The sequence below is a fragment of the Suricata suricatta genome, chromosome 6, assembly GCF_006229205.1.
Source record: "Suricata suricatta isolate VVHF042 chromosome 6, meerkat_22Aug2017_6uvM2_HiC, whole genome shotgun sequence".
In the NCBI taxonomy this organism is placed as follows: Eukaryota; Metazoa; Chordata; class Mammalia; order Carnivora; family Herpestidae; genus Suricata; species Suricata suricatta.
In genome coordinates, this window is record NC_043705.1 from 18,050,348 (window position 1) to 18,072,775 (window position 22,428).

The following is a 22,428-nucleotide window of genomic DNA, read 5'->3' on the forward strand; positions in this document are numbered from 1 at the left end:
AGCTTCTGATATACGGCAGGGGTAGAATACAATGGGGCATCTTTATTTTCCCATCCAGTTACATTTCTCAAAGCACAAATGCATAAGGAGCCTGAATAGCCATTTGCCAAGAGTTTTCAAAATACGTTCTGTACATTCTGTAGATCTACTGCCTCAACCTCCTCTTCAAACCTTACCCCTGCCAACAAAGATTTCCAAGTTTACTTAGCTTGGGAAAAATTGTGCCTTAGTGTGCAGGAAAGAGTCTGCAGCGCTCAAAAGCATATTAAATGAAGCAGGGACGGAAGTTGCTTCCATTTTAAGTTATCTGTTTATCTCTTGGCTCCCAGCTTCGTTTTGCAGTGCGGGGAACCACATTTATGAGGCTTTCTTGCCTAAGGGAAGAGCTGTTAGAAATTGGAGGATACTGAGAGGGGAGAATCCAGTCTGTTCTCACTTCCCCTCAGTGAGGTCTCCTTCCGGGGCTGTACTTACACAGTGATATCAGGCCCATTGGGGAAAAAAAATCCTTCCCTTCATGGTCTCAGCTAATAAACACAGCCCCGGAATGGGTCCGGCTCCTTCTGAGTGTCCTCGGATGTGGAAGTGCCACTGTGGTGATGGCACTTTCTGTTGTTCCTCATCTCTGTGATACTCCACAATCCGGGTATGTTTCTTCAGCTACAACAGTCTATAAATTCCTGTATTACAGTCCTGTTTTTTCTATTTTCCTATTACAACACTGGTAATACTATGAGTATTATTAGATGTATATGACTATGAAAAAGTTTTGTGTTGTAAAAGCTGTTTCCATCCTTAATGGGGAGAGTCTGAGCTGTTGGGAAGTGTCCAAGTCACTCAAAAGGCAAAGCAGATTTGGATAGGTCAGACATTTTGAAAAAAATATATACGTTTCAGTCATGCACACACACTTGCACACACATATACATATAAATATCTTCTGATTCTCTCCCTTGATGAAATTAAGAAGTGCTCAGTAGAGTACACCCCACTTTGTCCTATGTAGTCAGGACCTTTATCTCATTTCAAATAATGGCTTTTCCCAAAGGAAATGTCTCCTTTCAGGATATCATAATAAGCTAATGGACTGAGTGATCAATGTTGTGTGCGGTGGAACATTAGAAATGTGCCATAAAATATGGAAAACAATTTAGCTACTCTCTAATGCAGGCAATTCTTGTAAAAACTATACATGAAAAACATGTACTCGACCATTTTTTTCATGCCTTACGACAAGATTAGATGCAATAAAAACCTTGTCTTAGCAAATCAGCACGTTAGAGGATGCTGTCAGCAATAACTTTGCAGAGACATGTCCATTACCAAAGAGGGGCATTATCCTAAATTTACTCTCATTGAAGATTGATGTCTGCTATGAGCCACCATCTGTCTCTAGGTTCTGTGGTAGTACAATGCTGTCACTCCACACAGTGGGAGCAGTTTGCGGCTTCTTGTTTCCTTTCTACTTTTTATCGTTTCAAATTGGAAGATAGACAGGCAATTGTCAGAACAAAACAACAAAGTATGACTGACCGTGTGAAGTGTAGGGATCAAGTCCAAAGTACTTTTTTTTTTTTCACAAGATGAACAACGCATAACATGAATTGATTGAATGTGATTACCTTACAGTGATTTATCCTAGTGATCATCAGCTATTTTGTGACAAGAAACTATACTTCAGCACATTTGGTCAATTTCACAAATTCCTCAAACTAAATGCCTCAGTGACATTTTTACCGAGAAAATAAGAATGTTCCTGATTTGAGTGGTATTGGGTTTGTTTTGTTTTGTTTTAGGGGTGAAAGAATAGATGTTGTTTCTCCCAGGGCTGCTTATCCACTGAATAGCACAGCTCTCTCCAACTTTTTGATTCCTCACCAGGAATAAATGTTTGACCGCTGAGTTCCAATTAACATTTATTTATAAGCTATAAATAAATGACATACATAGATATGCTACTATACCACTACAGCATATATACACTGTAAAATTATATAATATAAATATAAAATGATGGAAAAGAATAAATGTACATAGGACTTTGATTATTTTGACCCACATTCCTTGAATCATTTCCCTGGACCACTGGATGAGAGCTCACAGCAGTCAGGCTATATTGAGAATTCAGTTTTGATGCAGAAGTTCCGCTTCGGGCTTGTGGACATAGGCTTGCCAGATAAAATACTGAAAAGCCAGTTAAATATTGATGGGATAGACATATACTAAACAATTATTCATTATGTTTTGCAATGCAAATTTAATTGGGCACCCAGAGTTGTTTACTAAATCCACTGATTCATTCAATTGTCTGAAGACCTGCCTAATACTTTCCCTGCCTCATCTTGTCTACCTCTCTCCCCAACTTCTTCACCAGGTCTGTGGTTACTGTCTATTAGCAAGGAACTGACAGGTATAAAGCCATGGACTCTGCTACGACTTCTTTAAATGATATGCAGTCCGTTCTGTGTTTTCAGGGTTATTCTAGATGGTACCTGTCTAAATAGGACACCACAAAGTCAGTCTTTGTATATCATTTAATTGGTTGTATGCACGTACATGTAGCGTTGACTGAGTAGGTTTGTTCATCAATCATTTATTCAATGCCTAGCATGTTTTAGGCACTGGGCCCAGTACTTGTGATATTAAGGAGCAAAAGACACGCTTCTATTTCCCTCACAGTAAATGCCAACACCCTGAAAATGATCTATGTGGCTTTACACTCTGGCCCTGTGGCAGCCATGAAAATGCACCTCCCAGCTCTCAGGATATAACATTCTTCTCCAAATATCTCCACGGCCCATCTCCTCACTTCTTCCAGGTCTTATTTGCAAATGCCTTTTGTGTGTGTGTATGGCATAGCAGGTGGGAGAGCTTTCAAATGACCAACAGTTATAATTATACCTCTTCCTTATTATCCCTCTTTGTTACTTTATTTTTCTCCTTAGCATTTACCATTAGCATACTCAATGGGTCACTCATACTCTATATCTTTCTACTCTATGGATACACAAATTCCAGGACGGTAAGATTTTTGTTTTGTTTTGTTTTGTTTGTTCCAGTGCCTGGAACAGAGTGAATGTGCAATAAAAACTTGTTGAATAAATGAATCTCTGCTCTCGGGGAGTCTGGGTGGCTCAGTCAGTTAAGTGTCCGACTTCAGCTCAGGTCGTGATCTCACGGTTCAGGAGTTGGAGCCTCATGTGGGGCTCTGTGCTGACAGCATTGAGCCTGGAGTCTACTTCAGATTCTATGTCACCCTCTCTCTCTGCCCCTCCCTCACTTGCAGTCTGTCTGTCTGTCTCTCTAAAAAATAAATAAACATTGCAAAATTCATGGGGGAGACATAAACCAGGGAGATAGCTTACTGTAACCTTTTAGAGATGGGAGGGTAGAAATATATGGTAAGGAAATGCTTGTGTGAATTGTGATGGTTCTTGGCTCAGGTAGCCCTATGCAGGCAGAACTGGGTGTCACGGTCAGCAAATGGTCACAAGGTAGCCAAAAGCAGACAGGAAGTGTCAAAAGCAGGAGAAAAATGAAAGGGGGAGGTGCAAGAACTAGAGGAGAGTTTTTCAAAAGAGGAAACAAGAACAAATTGCCTACTAAACAAATTAATGTAGAACTAGTCTTGGTTTCATGACTGCTGCAAGTATTAACAGCTAAAATAATAATGACACCTATTATCATTTACTTAATTTCTATGTTCCAGGTTTACTGCTTTATACACTTACCATATAAGATAAAAAAAATCATACAGATAAATCCAAATTTATAGGTGAGGAAATTGCAGCTTGGACAATCTCAAGAGCAAATCAGTGGTAAGGGACAGAAGTAGGATTCAGATCCTGAAACAGCCTGAGTAGTTTCCGTTACACTAAGCCTTTTTGGTAGATTCCTATAGCCATCTTATACGTACCTTGTTCATAGTACTCAGCACACTGTGTAACCTCTTTCTGGTTTGTTCTCTGGGTAAAAAATGATGAAGGCTTGAATTTAGTTCTATAAAAAGGCAGTTGGTATGATTCACCACAGGTCGCCAACCTTGATAAGAATAGCAAAGCATACCTCTGGAGCTCAACTTCCTGGCTTAACTCTAAAAACCAAATGAGCTTCCAGGATCTGTAGTCAGCAGTGTTTGGGCCACTTGCCTAAGATCCTTCCCTAAAACCATGAGCTCTAGATTAAAAAAAAAAAAAAGGTTGTGGGGGCGCCTGGATGGCTCAGTCAGTTAAGTATCTGACTTTAGCCTAGGTCATGATCTCACAGTTTGTTAGTTTGAGCCCTGCGTTGGGCTCTGTGCTGACAGCTCAGAGTCTGGAGCCTGCTTCCGATTCTGTGTCTTCCTGTCTCTGCCGCTCCTCCACTTATATTCTATCTCTCTCTCAGAAATAAATAAACAATTTTTTTAAAGTTGTGGACCTTAGAAAGCTTTTCTACATGTTCTTTTCTTAATCCTTTCTTCTTCACCTCATCCTTTACCTTGAAACTTGGAAGCCAAAGATATGTAGTATGTCTGACTGGCTATGATGGTGTTTCAGAAGGTCATATCTAATATCTAAGAGTTTTTCAATCTCCAGGCAATGTTCACTCCTTTGGAGGTGATAGAGCCCCTGTTGACAATACATGGTCAAGGGAAATACATGTTTCTCATAGCTGGTTTTATATACCTAAAGACATCTTAGGAATACATAGTTGTCTTAGCAACTAATTACTGGTATAGTGGACTAGACTGAAATCAGGAATTCTGAGCTCTTGTCCTGACTGTGCCTCTAATAAGCTGTGTAACCTCAAATAGTTTATATTTTCTGCTTCAGTCACCTTAATTCTAAAACAAGAGGCTATACTGAATTAATTCCAAAATCCTTTCCACAGTTGAGAAACTTCATAAACGTTTGTAATGAATCCTGCTTGTTGGCTATTTTTCCCATTTGCTTTTGGAAACTATATAATTCATGGTGTTAAGACATTATTAATGGCTTCATTTGCTGGTGAGAGATATATCGTGCTTTTCTCTTTTGTGTAACCTGCACTTTCATTGTAGGACAGCAACAGTGGACTTCTGTGGATGTCTTGGTGAGTATCATGAACTTTTATTTCCTTGCGGGCTTCTGCACTCTCACTGATGGAGGCTGAATGATATGGCAACATTGGAGAGATGGAATTTCTTCCCAGTTCTGGGTCAGAGGTACAAATATTCATGGGATCTGAGCCGTGCCACTACATGAATTAAAGTGAAGTAATGAATTTGCACTGTGTTCCATGGCTTTAAGTTAGACATGACCTTCGAATCACATTTAACAGAGCTCAATCAGAGGTCACAAATCACAAAGGTTTAAGTAATGTTCTTTCATCAAGGAAAACTGATGGAATCAAATTTAGTTTTATGTGGTGCTCCGAATTTAGAGAACTCCAGAATGTCACTGTGAGTTACATAAATCCATTAAACTATGAGAATGTTAGAGTTTGGAGTATCTCACAAAATTTTAATGTGCAAATATACACGGGAGTTTTATCTGTGTATGTTAAATAACACACAGCTATATTTAGATATAGCTCATCTTAGGACCTTTAAATTGCAAGAATTAAGTGATCAGACAGTGAATCACTGTGAAAGCACCAGGGAACTATTTTATTCAAGAGAACTGTAAGGAATTCCATTTAATGATGAATTACTTTCACATTACGAATAATTCCCTTTACTCCGTTTATTTTTTCCAAAAATGTGTGTTCTATGGCATGTTTATGAAGAGTGGGATTCATCTTCATATTTTTCTAGTTCTTTCTAACTCTTGCATTCTCTTCTTCATTCTCTGCTTCAACAGTAAGGGCCAGCAGCTCTTCCCACTATTCCTTGGAGTGTGTTTTGGTCTGTGGGACTTCTCAGAGCAAGATATCCACCCAACAAAGAAACCTTTATTTAAATACTGATTATTTAAAAAAAATACTATTACATAGTTTCATGGTAACAGCCTCTCTCTTTTTCTTGTCCCTTACCAAAGACCCCCCATCTCATCAAGAGTGAGAGGGGAGGGCCTACGAGTGCAAAAGGCATCAGATCCTTCACTTTGCAACAGGAGTACAGAGCGATACTCACAGTAAGACTGTAGTATTTGGGATTAAAAAATAGTGTATTATTAATATGTCCTGCTCATCACAGAAAACTTAATAGATTACAACATTTTAAATACTAGTATAGTATTCCACTCCCAGTCTGCATAGTTGAATTTGGGAAGGAGGGTTATTAGTTATTTAAATGTGACATAGGATAAAAATTTCCCTAGAAGATTCTTCCTAATGCAAAGAGATTAGACCAGATACATGCATTCATCCATTAGACAATATCAACTTTTTGTTCTAATTTTATGTATTAGTGTCTATCAAATCTTAACCTTTGCCTATTTTTGGAAATCTGTTAACTACTAGGCTTATTTCTAATTGATAAAACACTATGCTAACTAGTACCTTTGTAGCTTATAAAAAAAACTAATGCAAAACACAGATCAATTATAGAAATCTAGTAAAGTAACGACAGAAAAAAGATGGCAAAAGATTATGTGTTTGTTTGGAAAACAGCAGGGCTAAGAGGAAGCTTTATTTATTTTAATTTATGTGGTGTAAGGTAGACCTAAGAAAATTCATAACGGAATTGGTAGAGTAGAGGGAAGGCAATTAGAAATTCAAGTGAGAAAACAACAGCTGAATCAAGCCTCTTTACTAACTGGGATGGAGATGAAAGCACGGATCAAGTTTGACGGCTGGTATTGGGAAGAAGATCCAGAGGGCTAAGGCTAGATAGTGAAGAGAGGCATTTTGAGCTAATACTTGGGTTAAAGTCTCGTATTCTCCATCATAACCTAAGTGCTTAAGTAGGACCCATTGGCAGCAGCTACAGGACACAGATTTTAATGCATCCCAATAAAGCTCTCCCTAGCAATAGGATCTGTCCATGATAAAGAATGATCTCAGGAGGTACTGGATTCCAATTCTTGCCACACGTCTAGGAAACCTACCTGGCAGATGACTGCAGAGAAGATACAAGAATGGAATGAGGAAGGGACATGCCAAGCTGCATGAATAGAAGCTTGCAACTACCAGCAGAGACCCTAAGAAGGCCCAGTTAAGGGGGCCCATCTTCTCGGGATGACTTACCAACCGTTTGGAGAAAGGAGCCAGAAAGTAAGTAGAATGAGGTATTTTAGCTAGAGGAATGACAAAGTGGGGACAGTGGCAATTGTTAGGGAAAACTCTAAAACTAGAAGGAAAATGATGGCCTAGAAGGACCAGTTGGAAGGGTTAGAAGACCAGACAACTCAAGGATGTCAAGATCAATAAAAATTATCTCTCTGAAGGATCTTTCTCCTCCCTGAAACTTGCGAGTCCTACTCCCAACCAGTTACTTTCTAACCTATTTAACCAGGTGTTATCTGAGAACTTTAGGTGGTAAATTTATCCCAAACTAGCCTGAAATGGCTCTCTGGTCATAAACCGAGTCAGTTACATTTTACTTTTAGGAACAAGGCTTTAGGAGCAATGATCTCATAGTAATATTATTAATAGTGTCGATTAGTTAAAAAATTACTATTCCTTCCCATCAACAAAAAGCTTTGCTACATTTTTTCATAGGTTCTTCAATGAGAGTTTCTCATACTCTGTGAGTCAAAAATTTCAAAAAAAGAAAAGAAAACTCACCAATCTAAAGTTATTGCTAAAATAAGGGGACTGTTATATAACACCTAAGTTGTAAATACATTTTAAACCACTTCTGAGTGTAAGCTCCTTCCCAACTGCCCTGCTACCTAATTTTTCCCCGTAAGACAAACGTATTAAGTTGGAATTAGAAGAAATGGGTAGAAATGAACTTGTATTGATTGGTTCTTTCATCGTTGAAAACCATTAAAAAAATATTTTGCATTTCAACCGAAGGCAACCATGAAACAATTAAGTGTGTTCAGGAGGCAGTTCCAAGAACGCTTCACCAAAGCAAAAAGTACATCAAAGATTTTCACCAGGAGACTGTACTCCTGAAAACAGTTGCCTGCTGAGTTTGAGGTGGTTTGTGAAAAAAAACCTCAAGATAAAAGACTCTTGTCCCCTTACATCCATCATTAGTAAGTATTTACGTAGATATCCACCTAAGTGAGCTAGACTTTTACTCCTACGGAGATAAAATGTGGTATTATAAAGAACCCAATCGGTCTGATTTTGCAAATAAAAGCCATGGTCCATAAGACCCAAAGCTGTAGATAAATCATGGGCCCTATAATAAATGACCCTCGCATTCATAGGCTTATAGATACAATTGTCACTTTTAAAACAAATGGTTTAGTGGCTGAATGAGATAAGAGGAAACCCAATTTCTGTAATAGCAATGTACTAGTGTGTCAGCACAACTCAACCCACGATTTATAAAAAATGAAAGTAGGGAGGGGGGAAGGTGCTAATACGTTTTGAAGAGCTGCAGAGATAAGCATACATTTGAATCACAAGGTGCCAGGATCTTACCAAGACTACAACATCATGGTCTTTCCCCCAGAAAATATTCTGCTTGAATAAGAAGATGAACATTTTATAGAAAAAATGGACAGTTGACTCAGGGGCACTTAGTTGTCACCCTGTTGAGCATCTTTGTTTCTTCTTTTCAAAGCCATTAATCCAGTAAAAATAAGAGCTTACTACTTACCTGATCAACTCAATAACAGGAAACTTTCTCTCTCCCATTAATGGGGGATTTGGAGGGAAGATGAAGACACAGAAAGGGAAGGGGTGGTGAATCTAGGTAGCTTTTGTTCTGACCACATTTATTAGATGTCACCAAGGGTCCACCTTGGTAAATATTATTTATACCCAATCCCTGCCACAGTTATTTAAAAGAAGGCACTTCCTACAGTAAGAGTTGACTCTAATATTCTGTCCAGGGGAAGCACACTTTACTTCTTCAGCTGGATTATAAATGCTTCAAGGTTCAACACCTAATTATGCATTTCCCCTCATGGTCTAATAGAGTCATGTTCATAAAAATAAAATTGCTTGAAAAACTCTTGTAAACAAGATTGGGAAGCCTGCCAAGCAAAACTCATCCTCCAGATCACTGCTATTTCTTAGGTGTCATGTTTTAGCGAAAGTAAAAGCAAACAGTCAGCCTTTTATTTTTGAATAATTCAGATGAATTCTTCAGTGTCTCAGAAGGGATGCTTTACTAAACCCACACGTAACCTAGGAACCAGATTTTTAAATGCTCGATATCTTGCTAATATAGTCCCTTGTCTACTGGACAGAGTCACAAGGGAAAAACACCATACGGATCATTATCTCTGACAGGGTAGAACTGCACACTTCCTACTGAGAAGATTCTTTCTAGCCTCTCTTTATGCTATACTTTCAAAGCCAGCTCTTTGCGGTCCATTAGGAAATGTGGCTTCAGAAATCTTGGTGTTTACCCTGAGGGTACAAGACCTTGCAGGTAGGCCCAGGGAGCCCAGAGCACAGGGAAATCAGACTGGTGTTTAGTACTGAGGAAGTGTCTCCTCATCGGCACTTAGCACAGAAGGCACAGTTCTTTCTAATATGTGAGGTACTTTTGTGCACATATAGACTTAATCTTCTCCAGAATAGTTATTTTTACAAGTCTCTCGGAATTTTTTCTGTATAAAGGACAGGATACACTGCAATCTTATTCCTGGATTGAATCAACCACATTATCCAGATTCAGCATGCATGAGAGCACTTCCCTACGCTGTTTTCAGATGTGTAAGTTTTGTGTACGTTCTTCCTATAGTATGTACAGAATATCATTCTATGATTAACTTAGTTTGAGATAATTCACATAAAACAATCTTGACTACCTCTTTGAGACCAGGTTTTTTTGGGGTAATGATATTGTTCTGAACTTGAAATCTGATGAAGTCTAAACAATTTTTTAAAACTTTACTAATCACTGACTTACACAATTTAAATGGTTAATTTATTAGTATATAGAGTATATCTCAGTAAAATTGTTTTTTAAAAAAATCATCTGGCATTATTTCTTCTTTGAGTTTGACATGAATGAGGTTTTCCAAAATTTTATGCTGGGCTAAAATCCATGCCTGTTTGTAGATGTTCAGGAAGCACTTCCTATAAATGAGTTTCCTTTCACATACTCCAACCCATCCCATTTGGGGAATTCCACTGAACAACCCCCAGAAAAACCGAGAAGTTTAGGAGCTATCTGCAGCAACTCAGATACCATGGAGAATAAATTACAAGTTTTCAGATGAACCTGATATAGCTTTAGCGGTGAGCAGTCTTTCTCTATCTTAACTGAGAGCCCCACAAAAGAAAATGAGGGAAAAAATTAGGATTTTAAAGGAAAGACTATGTATCACGCTGGATCCTAAGATATACAATTACTTATACAAGAGCGAACCTAGATTTCAGGGAGACTGCACTGAGTTGGTAGGCCCAGCGATGGTCCACAAAGAGACATCTGAACATGGTCATGAGTGTATTCTGCCATAGGCAATAAGTGATTAATGATAGGTCCCAAATTTGGGCTCAAAGCAGTAGTCTGGGCATTCCGGAGAGAAACTCAAAGACTAACAAGATAGGCTACTGACATAGAGATAAGAGCTCAAGAATAAAAAATGGGAAGCCATGCCAAATGGATTAAATACCACTTAGAGGCTGACTACAAGGCACACTGACCAGCTTCTAATACTGACACAGAAGGTTAAACTGAGCTAAGTCACAGGCTGACCTGAAGTTGATTTGCCTGAGAGACTTACCTAGACTCCTTAAATTTTCCCTGATTTGTTCCAGAATCCTGGCTGGGGATTCAGGTGAGGGGCTAAGTGGCCCCAGCTGTAGGGAATAGAGAGACAGAGCCCTGGGGCCCACCACATCATTACAGGGTCTGTGGCTGCGATGTGCAAGCACTCATTCACAGACTCGTAAAAATATTTAGGCTGATTGAGACCTGCTTGCTTCCCCACCCTCCTTGCAACTTGACTCTTGTCTGCCCTCCCTTCTCACACATGCAACGTGGAGTTTGGAGCCAACACTTTCTAAGGTTGATTTGTCTACAGTCAAATTTGGGTTGGGTAACCCTTGTTTGTAACATCCACATGAATATGATCACTATGTTCAGATCACTGAACGTATTTATATCTAAAACCCAAACTTAAAAATTAACAAAGCTAAAATGGGGAGCAAATAGTTTGTCAATTTATAGACTAAATTTTAAAAGATCATCAATCTCTCTCACTCTCTCTCCCCACAAACGTAAGCAAAATGCTGATAATGAACTTCAACCCAGTACTACTTTTTTGTTGTTGTTTGTTTATTTTTGAGAGACAGAGACAGAGCATGAGTGGGGGAGGGACAGAGGGAGGGAGATAGGAATCTGAAGCAGACTCCAGGCTCTGAGCTGTTAGCACAGGGACTCAAACCCATGAACCCTGAGATCATGAACTAAGCCGAAGTCGGTTGCTTAGCCGACTGAGCCACCCCCACACCCTGACCCACTACTACTTTTAAATCAGCCCTCTCCATGCATATAAACCCACAAAATCTCAGGCTTGCAAATAGTCACATTAATAAGATGAATTCAAAAGTTTCCCATCTCACCAAAATAAGAAAAACACAGAGAAAACAAAAATCACCACAGATTGAAAATGCGACTTATTTATAACCTGTGAGTCCCCAAAACCAGAATGAAAATATGTAGGATGAGCGTCCAAAAACAATTCTGCAAGTCAATACAATAAATCAGGCCCAGATGTCACAGACACAATAAATCAATGGAAACTGCCAAACCACTTTTCTCAGCCTACTGGATTTAATTAAAACCACCACTCAGTGCATGAGAGGCCTTCTTATACAGAAGATACTATCGCTCAGGCTCAACCATCTACCCAAGCCCGATTAGGAGATGCAGTTTGTTAAATTTTCATCTACAGGCCTGTTGAACATGGCCTTAGCTAAACATGGGTTAGGCCACATATGCAGCAATGCACAGAGTCCCTTTATGTTTTCTTTATTTTTAAGATAGAGACAGAGCACGAGAGGGGGAAGGGGAGAGAGCGAAGGAGACACAGAGTCTGAAGCAGGATCAAGGCTCTGTGCTGACAGCACGCGCGGGCTCAAACCCACGAACGTGAGATCATGACCTGATGCAATCAGATGCTTAACAGACTGAGCCACCCAGCGCCCCTGCAGCCCCCTTTAGATACTTTTTCTCAGCCTCCCTCCCAACGTGCTCATTAAGAATGCCATCAATCAGCTTTTGCCACTGGAACAAAGTAAGGCCAGATAAACGCTGCAGAAATATTGACTCTCTGGTCCTTGTTTTTGTGTTAAAAATACACCACAGTCACTGAAAACAGAAAAGCATATTTAATCAAGTGTAGACGACAAGGGGTGACTTAGTGCTTGGTTTTTCAGATTCTTCAGTGACTCTTCTGAAAACAACCTAACTGTAGCTCATTGTCTACAAAGATCTGTTCCCAAACCACCAGTAAATGCCACTCAGGAGGAGGAAAGAATGAGGGTGGGGGTTGAGGGGTGGGGGGAATGAAGCACTCACAAGTGATTATGAATTCACGAGGCTGATAAAGGGCACCGGTTTCCAGGCATCTTCGAGGACTGGAGGTTAGGAATCTCATTGGCCCTTAAATAAAAAAGATCCCTTGAGTTTAGCACAGAAAAGACACAGAGACACCCAACCAAGAGGTTGGTTTAACTTGAAGGATCACATTATTTATCATGAACAATCTCTAAACTCAGCAGAAGCCTTCCTGGCACTTTCCTTGTGTATACTTGGCTCTATTTTATAAAGACAGAACAGACTATGTTTGGCAGGTTTGCCTTGAGTTATTGACATGTTTTAAATTATGCTGTTTTATGTCCATTCTTAATAGAACAGAAATCTGCTACAAACGATCTTTATTAACAGACCGCCTCAGGTGCTGCGACTCTGATTTAACAATGTCTCCAAACAGACACGCAGGGAGCTTTTGCTAATAGGCTTTTCCAGCCCTTTGGCTTCTGTGAGACGTAAGTGGATTACGGAAGTTTGTTTGTCAGGCCATCTTTTTACATCACTGTCTGGATAATTGCCACAAAGGCTTGTTGCTTTGGCCTAATTAACAAAATGTACAAAATCCTGAACACAGAACTTTTATTGATTACCCATCTCCATGGGAAGCTTTTGAACCCCCATGACTTCTGGCCCGAGACAGATGCTACTCATGATGTTACACACTGGACCGGAGCCTTTTAAAATAACAAGAAGTCATCTTGCCACTTTGGGCTATTCAAAAAGTGCCACAAGAAACCACAAATAGTGGTTATAGTTTAAAAGTCAGTATCCTCATGATGAGATAAATTTTTAAATTTGTAAATTTCACCATTTACTATAAAACAATACTATCTGTACCTTTTTTTTTCATCGAAACTAATTCTTGAAGAGGTAGTTTCAATTATAAAAACTATGTGGTTAAGAAGCAAAGTTTTATCTGAATGAGGAAAAATATGTGGATAAAATATAATTTGAAGGGAAAGACAGAAACATGGAGTAGACCTGAGTTAATTTACTGTTCAATCAGTTTTCATTAATTTATTAATTATTTCAACAAATACTCCAGGCCTTATGTTCCAGAGGACAGTTCTAGGCACTTGGACCAAACTGGAGGCAAGAAGACAGTATCTTTCTTCTTATGGAGCTTTTAGTATCAGGGCTACAGATTTTTTAAAAGCCCAGGTATAGAGGCTCAACAACTATTTGCACCTTAGATTACACTTAACTTTTCTTTTAAAAAAGTAAAATGCCCATGAGATTAAAAAAAAAATTCTGTTTAATGACATGGGAAGCAAAATTGGCACTGGGAAATTAAGCCATGTACATTATTTTATGTAATATTCAGTAGGCACATATTGAGTAAGAAGCTACAAACATTTTTGGGAGTTTGAAAAGACAAATCACCCGGTCTTAAGGAAGTTTAATTTAATTTTTTTTACCGTCTATTTTTTTGGGAGAGAGAGAATGAGTGGGAGAGGGGAAGAGAGAGAGGGAGACACAGAATCCAAAGCAGGCTCCAAGCTCTGAGCTGTCAGCACAGAGTCCGATGTGGGGCTTGAACCCATGAACCGTGAGATCATGCCCTGAGCCGAAGTCGGATGTTCAAATGACTGAGCCACCCAGGTGCTTCAAGGAAGTTCAATTTAAAATGGAAAGCAGGACAAATAAAAATTTCTTAATGAAGTTATACATAAAGATAGGTTAGAAAGGTTTGACTAAATTTATGGTTTTGTTTTTGAAATCAGCCAAGTAACTAGGTAATGACTGTGAAGCAACCAACAGATTAAATTCAAACATTTGAATGAGCTTTGGCTGGGAACTCAGCTAGAAAAACATACATAAGGTTGAATTAATTTAGAAAGCTTCAAGACCCTGCGAGTCAATTACATTTTTTTTTTCTTTTTGTATTCCCAGTACGACAGGGGCAGCATTGCCCTTTATTATTTTTTTTAATCTGTAGATGATGTCTTGTCTGATCTTGGGGATGCATGCTGAATTTTGGAGAAAAATTTACCATTGGACAAGTTTACATGTGAAATTATAAGCATACACACGAGGGCATTTGTCAACATGAAAGTGAATTTAACAAAAATGAGATAGATGAGCACTTGTCATACCTCAGCCTCTCTGCTCAATGCTAAGTATTAAGATGTGTGTCATAGAAGCTATCTTCAAATATATGTGTATATATCTGTGTATATATGTATACATACATGTATGTATGTACACACACACACACACATAAATATATATAAATGAAACCAAAACATCACAGTATAGCAGGACCAAAAGGTTAGGTAGGTCAAGATCAATGTGCTAAATACAATATGATAGCCTGAACATTCTTCAGGTGAGGCTAGATAATGCCAGGAGAAGGCAACCTCCACCGTAGCAGCAGCTCCTTCCAGAAGCCACTGGGAAATTGAAATAAAGCAGAGATTGTCTTTTAGATCAACAGCAGTAATAATAGTGACATCGATAATTAATAGAAACCATAATTTATTAAAATCTTACCTTGCTCCCCATTTACTTTGTTCGTGGGTTACATTCATGAATGTCATTAATCTTAACACTACAAAAGCGGGTATTACTGTCATCTCTATTTCACACGTGAGGATACAGAGAGCAGCGAACGGCTACGGATCACAACGCGAAGAAGAGGCAGTGTACTATTTAAACCTAGCACCCACTCTGGAGCCCCTTCCCTCATCGGCTGCACTAGCCTTGCCAGGGCTTTGACTGACACACAGGCGTTTCTGGTGACGGGGGCGTGGGGGGAGGCCACGGCGCACCGCTCTGCCCGGCCAGTTGTTTTCCCTGTGTCTCACAAGAGATCATGTTTAAGGTAAACTGGCTATCACGTGCCTAGACACCAGTGATTTACAATTACTTCTTTATTAAGAAAATGTTCAGTGTGTGAGTGGTCTCTCTCTGAAAAAATGCCAACCAAGAGGCCTTGTCAGTTTTTTGGCAGAGGCACATCTAAACACATAAAAACAAGTTTAAACACTATCATTTATGCATAATTTTTTCTTGGCATCATCTCTCACTTGCCACAATTTGCAGCCAGAAAACACTTATTTCTACTTTTCTTACTCTAGAAATAATCCAGCCTTAAGTGGATCTAATTCCTCCCCAGAAAAGAAACAGCCCTGTCAGGACTCGGTTGTGTGTGCTGTGTTTGAGACGTCAAGGTTCCCATTTACGGCACAGCTGCCCGGACTCTGAAAGCTGGTGCTAAGCCAGAGCCCTGCACCCACTGAGGTCTGTAGTCTCGGATGATGAACACACAGCTGCCTGCGGCGAGGGCCACAGGCGCAAGAGATGGCCACGTCTCAACCAGAGCCAGGCAGCGCCAACACAAATCATTCATCCAGCCGCTTACATGTTAAATATCACCAAACGGGTCCAAAATGGGGGGCTGCCTCAATGGAAGGCAGTGATAGGTGGAGGAAGAGGTAGAAGCAATTGAAGGGAACAGGAGAGAGCAAGTGGCTCTAAGTCCTTCATAAAGTCCAGGTACAGAGCTGATTTACTGCCACGCAGCCCTCTTCCTGCAAATAGTGCATAAAGCCTATGACCTGAGCACTTGCCCACGGGACCACAATAACATTTATCTAGCATAAATTAATGTGTTTCAACCACTAATTCAATTTGGCCGTCTCATTCTTTGGGTTTTGGCAAAGCTTCGCCTTGCGATAAAGTCATTGGTGACTCACACGAATGGCAGTGTTTGCTAAGGAGTCACACACCACTAGGAACAAAGCGTGCTATTAGTCGAGCAGTCATAAAAATATACCTCCAGAGCACATTTGGAGCTGTGCTAATTGAAACTTCCTCTTTAGAGGAGCCTGATCAAAACCAGCTGTAGGAGTCAAGCAGGAGCAGATTTCAACATTGCATTAAAAGCCCAGAGGATTCAGAAAGAGCTGCGGGTCTCAAAAAAGACGGCATTCCGGCCTGAACACGCGCTCTAATTGGCTCCCTACACGACAGGCTGCAGAGCGAGCTTGTGACCAGAACCTGGCGAGCGCTGGAAAGAAACTTCTCCGCGAGCAAGTCTTGGAAAAAGAAACCCGTCGTGCAGTTCTCATAAAATCCCAGATCTGCCAACCTTCTCAAGGAACATGTGGGAAAACCCACAAAAGCCTAGTAAATTTAAGAAAGTGAAGTGGGATATTGTTCTGAAAAGGGAAAAACAAGGGCTTACGTATCTTCATTAGCAGGATAGCCTTTTTAAAGAACATCCCATTGGTATTAAAAGCAAAACATCCAACGCACAGAGGAGCAAATGAACAAAATCCAAATAAAAAGCAAAAACCTGGATGAAACACAAAAACACAGACTCTACTGAAAGATGAAAATGAGAGCTATCTCGTCCTCTCTGGCTCTATGTGAGTTTCTCATTTCAAGACATAAGGAGGGCATGCTACCAATGTGTGTAGAAGCAAAATCCGTCCAGAGGCTGGCAGAAGACGTGGAATAATCACGCATTTTCAATTTGCTTTACTTGAGGACAGGTGAGCCGTTTGTAAAGGAAGCAGTCACTGATGCATAAATATAAATAGTATATTCCACCCATCAAATATGTGAATTTTATTCAATTTAGATGAGTGGAGTACCCGGAAATATTAAAAGCAAGTTTTATTTTATAACACCTTTAAGTAGCATATAAATTAGAAAGGACGGCTGGTCTTTTTAATTTATTTACTCATCAATTTAATGGAGTGTCTAGTTTGGGAGCTATGTCACAGTGATTTGTAAGGATAAAGGGTGGGGAGGTTTATTTATGTAGATGTGGGAAGGATCATTATGTTTTATGCCACAAAAGGATGAGAGTTAACTATATGTAATACATGAAATATAATGATTTTTCTAGGCGACATAATTACCCCACCATTATTAACTATGAAAGTTGAAAATTTGCTTATTTTCACCCTCTTTTTGGAATGCATTAAGTGGCTAAGCTCTTATTTCTTTTTATCACATATAAAACATATTACACTGACTCACTGGGTATAAAAACAAAATAAAAACCTTACCAAAGTAGAAATCAGTTATCTAAGTATGTCCCTGTTCCTTTTTTGTGCATAAAAATTTGTATCCAGAGTTTAACACTCACTGATATAAAATGTGCCCTCCAGTATATATGATATGGTTTTTTGAGTTTGTGTAGATATGAGCAGAAGGTAGTTCTAATGCTTTTTTATTATTCATATGACTTGTCAGATACTGAATCATTCCCATTGCATAACGCAATTCACAGTTGGAATGCTGTGCCCTTGATTTTATTTATCTTGTTTGTCCAAGTACTATAGACATTAGGGAAGCTTCAATTTAGTGCTCTTAAAACTGATGAAGGAGGCTGAAGAACTTGGAAATTTTTCTAAAGAGAAATTAAGGTTAAGTGATGAAAGAAAAAAATAACCTGTAAAGAAGCCGAACACAACATTCTGATTTAAAATGGGATCTGGAAAGAGTTATTGACCCAGCTTATCCCAACTTTCTCATTAAAATATTTTCTTTAAAAGTCAGAAAGGATAAATCTTCGTATGTTGTCACCACCAGTGAACTTGGAGTTAACTAATACCAGAATCAAGGAGTTTCCAATTACCTAAGAATTAAGACAACACAATATAAAATGATTTACAGGTTCCATACAATTAGAAACGGTGGAAATCAGTCCCTCAAAAGTAATTCAAAGCCACTCATTTTTTTTCCTCTTTCTGCGCCCATGGCTCAGAAAAAATTGTCTGCAGTAACACCAAACCAGGCAACTGTTCTTGGAACCGAAGGCACTACATTCTGAGGCAGCACCATGCCATCCCTTGCTCCCTGCACACTAGTCATGACTTACGACCGCAAACAGAAAGAGAAGATCCCCTGAAACTTGCAGAAATGCAGGCAGAAAAGTGGGGGGTGGGGGTTGTGGTGTGGGTTCAGGAATTCAAACACGTGAAGGCCGGGTCAGGACCAAGCATAGAATTCATCTCAGATCAGTGGGACTACAGTAGACAAAAGGTTGCTAACGTCTGGGAATTAGGCTAGGGGTTGAACAGGCTCTTCTCTCTGTGTGGAGGAAGAGACCAGGAGCCACGAGAATGTGCACAGAGAAATCTCTCTTCACTCTTTTAAATTTTAAAAATTCATGATGAAGCATATCAAAAATCTTACATTCTGTAAGAAAAAATTACCATTCTGAACATTCAAAAGAAGAGCAGATCTCAGAGATGATTAGCTGCAAGTATTAAAATGTTAATTTAGACTATTATTTGGTAGCCTCAGGTGACAAAGGTCATGAGTCCATCATTCTTCCTGGACTGCACATCTACAGCTATATTTCTCAGATTCCCTTGGAGATGTGTGATCAAGACTAAGGTTTCCTCACTGAAAGGTGAGCAGACATCTCACACACACCCCTCTTTTCCCCCTAGTGATTAGAAATAGTCATAAATAAGAAAGACAGAAATAAAGGTCCAGGGAGGGACCACCTAGGGTTAGGAGACCCAAGTATCTGTGCTAGGACTCTGAAAGCTAGACTCCAGGAGTAAGACTGATTTGGATACAGACAAGCTGTTGCAGAGACAGACACCAGCTTCAAGTCACTTTAATGCAATTTCAGTGATTGAAATGATCCCGGATCTCTAGTACCAGTAATTGTCTACTAAAACCAGATGTAAAAATTACATCATATTCATCCTTAATTGGCTGATTTTTCTCAAGTGAAGTTCATTGAGGAAAGTGTACATTCCGTTAAATTCTCTCTTTTTAGTATATAGTTCTATAGTTTCTGATAAACACACTTGAGTAACCGCCTCCATGATAAGGATATAAAAGTTCCCTCATGTCTCTTTGTGATCGATTCTCTCCACCAACCCCTTGACCACAGCAACCAATTTGATTTTTGTCACTGTGGTTTTGTCTTTTCTGCAATGTTGTGTAAATGGAATCATGCTGCCTTTGACCTTGGGTGTTTTCACGTAGTATAATGCAGTTGAAATTTATCTCTGTATTTACAGAAATCAACTACCTTTTTTTCAACTTATTGCTAAGTAGAACTCCATTGTGTGAATGGAATCATAGTTTTTCATTCATCAGTTCACCGGCATTTTAATGGTTTCCAATTTCTGGCATTTCAAAATAAAGCTAATATATGTATCTTATATACCCATTTATACATAAAAATATCTCAAAATTTTGTGTGGATATATATTTTTATTTCTCCTGGATAAATTCCCAGAAGTGGAATTCTATATGGTAGGTATATATTTACTTTTAAAAATGTATTGTTTTAAGTTTATTTACTTATTTTGAGAGAGAGAGAAAAAGTGTGAGCAGGGAAGGGGTAGAAAGAGGAGAGAGTGAGAATACCAGGCAGGCTCCACACTGCCAGCATAGAGCCCACCAAGGCTCAGACCCATAAACCATGAGATCATGACCTGAGCCAAGGCTGGGCACCCAACTGACTGAGCCACCCAGGTGACACTATATTTACTTTTTAAAGAAGCTACTCATTAGTCTCCCAAAGTGCCTATAACCATTCTTTCCCTCCAACAATGTATGAGAAATCCAGTTACTTCATGTACTCACTGCAGTTGGTGTAATCAAATTTTTCTGTTTTATTGTTTTTTAATTTAAAAAATTACTCTAAATATACATTGATATATATTTGGTTTTAATTGTTGACTTCCTCATGACTAATGAGGTTGAATTTCTCTTCATAAGCTTATTTCCCATTACTTTATCTTCTTTGGTGTTCAAATCTTTTGTCCATATTTTTAATAGACATTTTCCGGTTGAGCTGTGAGAATTCCTCATAAATTCTGGATACAGGTTCTTTATTAGATACACATTTTGTAATTATTTTACCTTATTCCATGGCTTGCCTTTTCAGCACATTTCAAAGAGTAGAAATGTTTAATTTTGATCAAGACCAATCTATCACTTTTCTCTTATACAGTTTGTGCTTTTTGTGCCCTACGACATCTTCACCTAACTCAAGGACACTAAGACTTCCACTGTGAGTTTGTTTTTTTAAGTGATATAGTCTTAGGTTTTATATTCAGGTCTATTCAACTGAAGTCAGCTTTTGTTTATGGTGTGAGGTATGGGTTGATATTCATTTATTTGCATATGTCTGTCTCAGTTGTTCTAATAATTATTGAAAGGAGTCCTTTCTCCATCAAATTGCCTTGAAAACTTTATTAAAAATCAAGTGAACATACGTGTGTGAGCTATCTGTTTCATTCATCTGTATGTCTGTCCCTTCCCCTTACCTCGCTGGCATGAGTGCTAAGGTCTACAGTTAGGTACTTCGAGTCTCCCACCTGATTTTTTTTTTTCCAATTTGGAGGCAGCTCTTCTAGCTTCCTTACTTTTTCCATATAAATTTGATAATCAGCTCTTTTAGTTTCACACACACATAGTTTCTTGGTATTATTATAATTGGGATTCCACCAAATGTGAAGAACATTTTTGGGGAGAATTAACTACCTACCAGCTTGACTTCCCTTATCTATGAACACAATTTTGTACTTCCCAACATAGAAATCTTACACACATTTGTTTGATTTGCCACAAAGTATTCATATTTTTGGTGTTATTGTAAAAGCACTATTTGATTTAAATTCAGTTTCTAATTTTTCATTGCTGGTATACTGATAATTGATTTTGTATATTGGTTTTGTCCCCAATGATCTTGCTAAATTCACCCATTAGTTCTAGTAGCTGTATTAACAGAGGTTTTGTGATCATGTTATTTGTGACTAGATGACTTTTATTTCTTTTTCTTGTTTATTGTGCTAGCTACAACCTCCTGTGAACAGAAATGCTAAGAGTAGACATTCATGTCCTGTTACCAATCTTAAGGGAAAAGAATTCAGCCTTTCACCATTAAGTGTGATGTCATCTGTGTTCTCTTTAGCATTGTTTGTTTTAATCAATGTCCTTTATCTTATTGAAGACAGTTCTGTCCATTTCCAGATTACTGGAAGATTTTTTAAAAAAATAATTAATGAATGTCAAATTTTTATCCAATACTTTTTGTGCATCTCATGAGAAGATCATGTAATTTTTTTCTTTTTCAGTCTGTTGATAGCGCAAAATTCACAGATTATATTTTAATGTTGAGCCAACTTTGCATTTCTGGGATAAATCCCTCTTGGTTACGATGTATTTTCCCATATTGCCAGGTTTGATTTGCCAATATTTTGTTGAGAAATAAATGTTTAAAAATAATTGCTCCTATGCAACATCTGATATTTGGTAAAAAGTAACTATGCCCACAAAGGGTAATTCAACTTGAATGAAGACGAAGAAAAATGACAGACAGTGTAAACAGACTCAAAAGGACTGGCCTAGTTTTAAATATCTATCCATAATGTATTCAATGTAAATGAAAAAATTCAGAAGTAAGGAGAGAGCTGAAAGTGGTGAATCCAGAACATTTCCTCCCACCAGCTCCTTACCTAGTAGGCCTTTCATGCTATCCTGTTAATATCCCGCCAGAGCAGACAGGGCTAGCCTATTTACACGTGGATGTGATGGCCAAAGACCATTCCAAGGCAATGTCGAAAAGAGGCAATGCATCTCTGACAAATCTTGGACTTGTGGTTGACTTCTACCCCAGGCTGCTCACTCTATCACACCCTGTCTCCATTATCATAACCAACACATACAAACCAGTTAACAAATAGATGTCAGCCACCCCAAGAGAGGGTCTCAAGACTCTCAGGTTGGGGATATCACTCAGTTTCTGTTTTCGTTCCATTCTGAACTGGTGTTGGTGGAGGTAGACAGCTGTCCCTTTTAGCACATACTTTGTTAGCACCGGTACTTTCTACACATAGGGACTGGAATACTTTTTGTGTACT

The 22,428-nt window shown here is 38.9% G+C and overlaps 1 long non-coding RNA gene across 1 annotated transcript in view; it reads left to right on the forward strand.

Annotated features, from left to right (window-relative positions):
- Positions 1 to 5,054: 5,054 nt before the first annotated feature.
- The window catches only part of LOC115294422, a 29,065-nt gene continuing 11,691 nt past the window's right edge, over positions 5,055 to 22,428 (forward strand). Inside the window, exons 1-2 of the long non-coding RNA XR_003909887.1 lie at positions 5,055 to 5,073; positions 20,517 to 20,576. This is a non-coding gene — a long non-coding RNA (uncharacterized LOC115294422). The remainder of the gene's footprint in view (positions 5,074 to 20,516; positions 20,577 to 22,428) is intronic.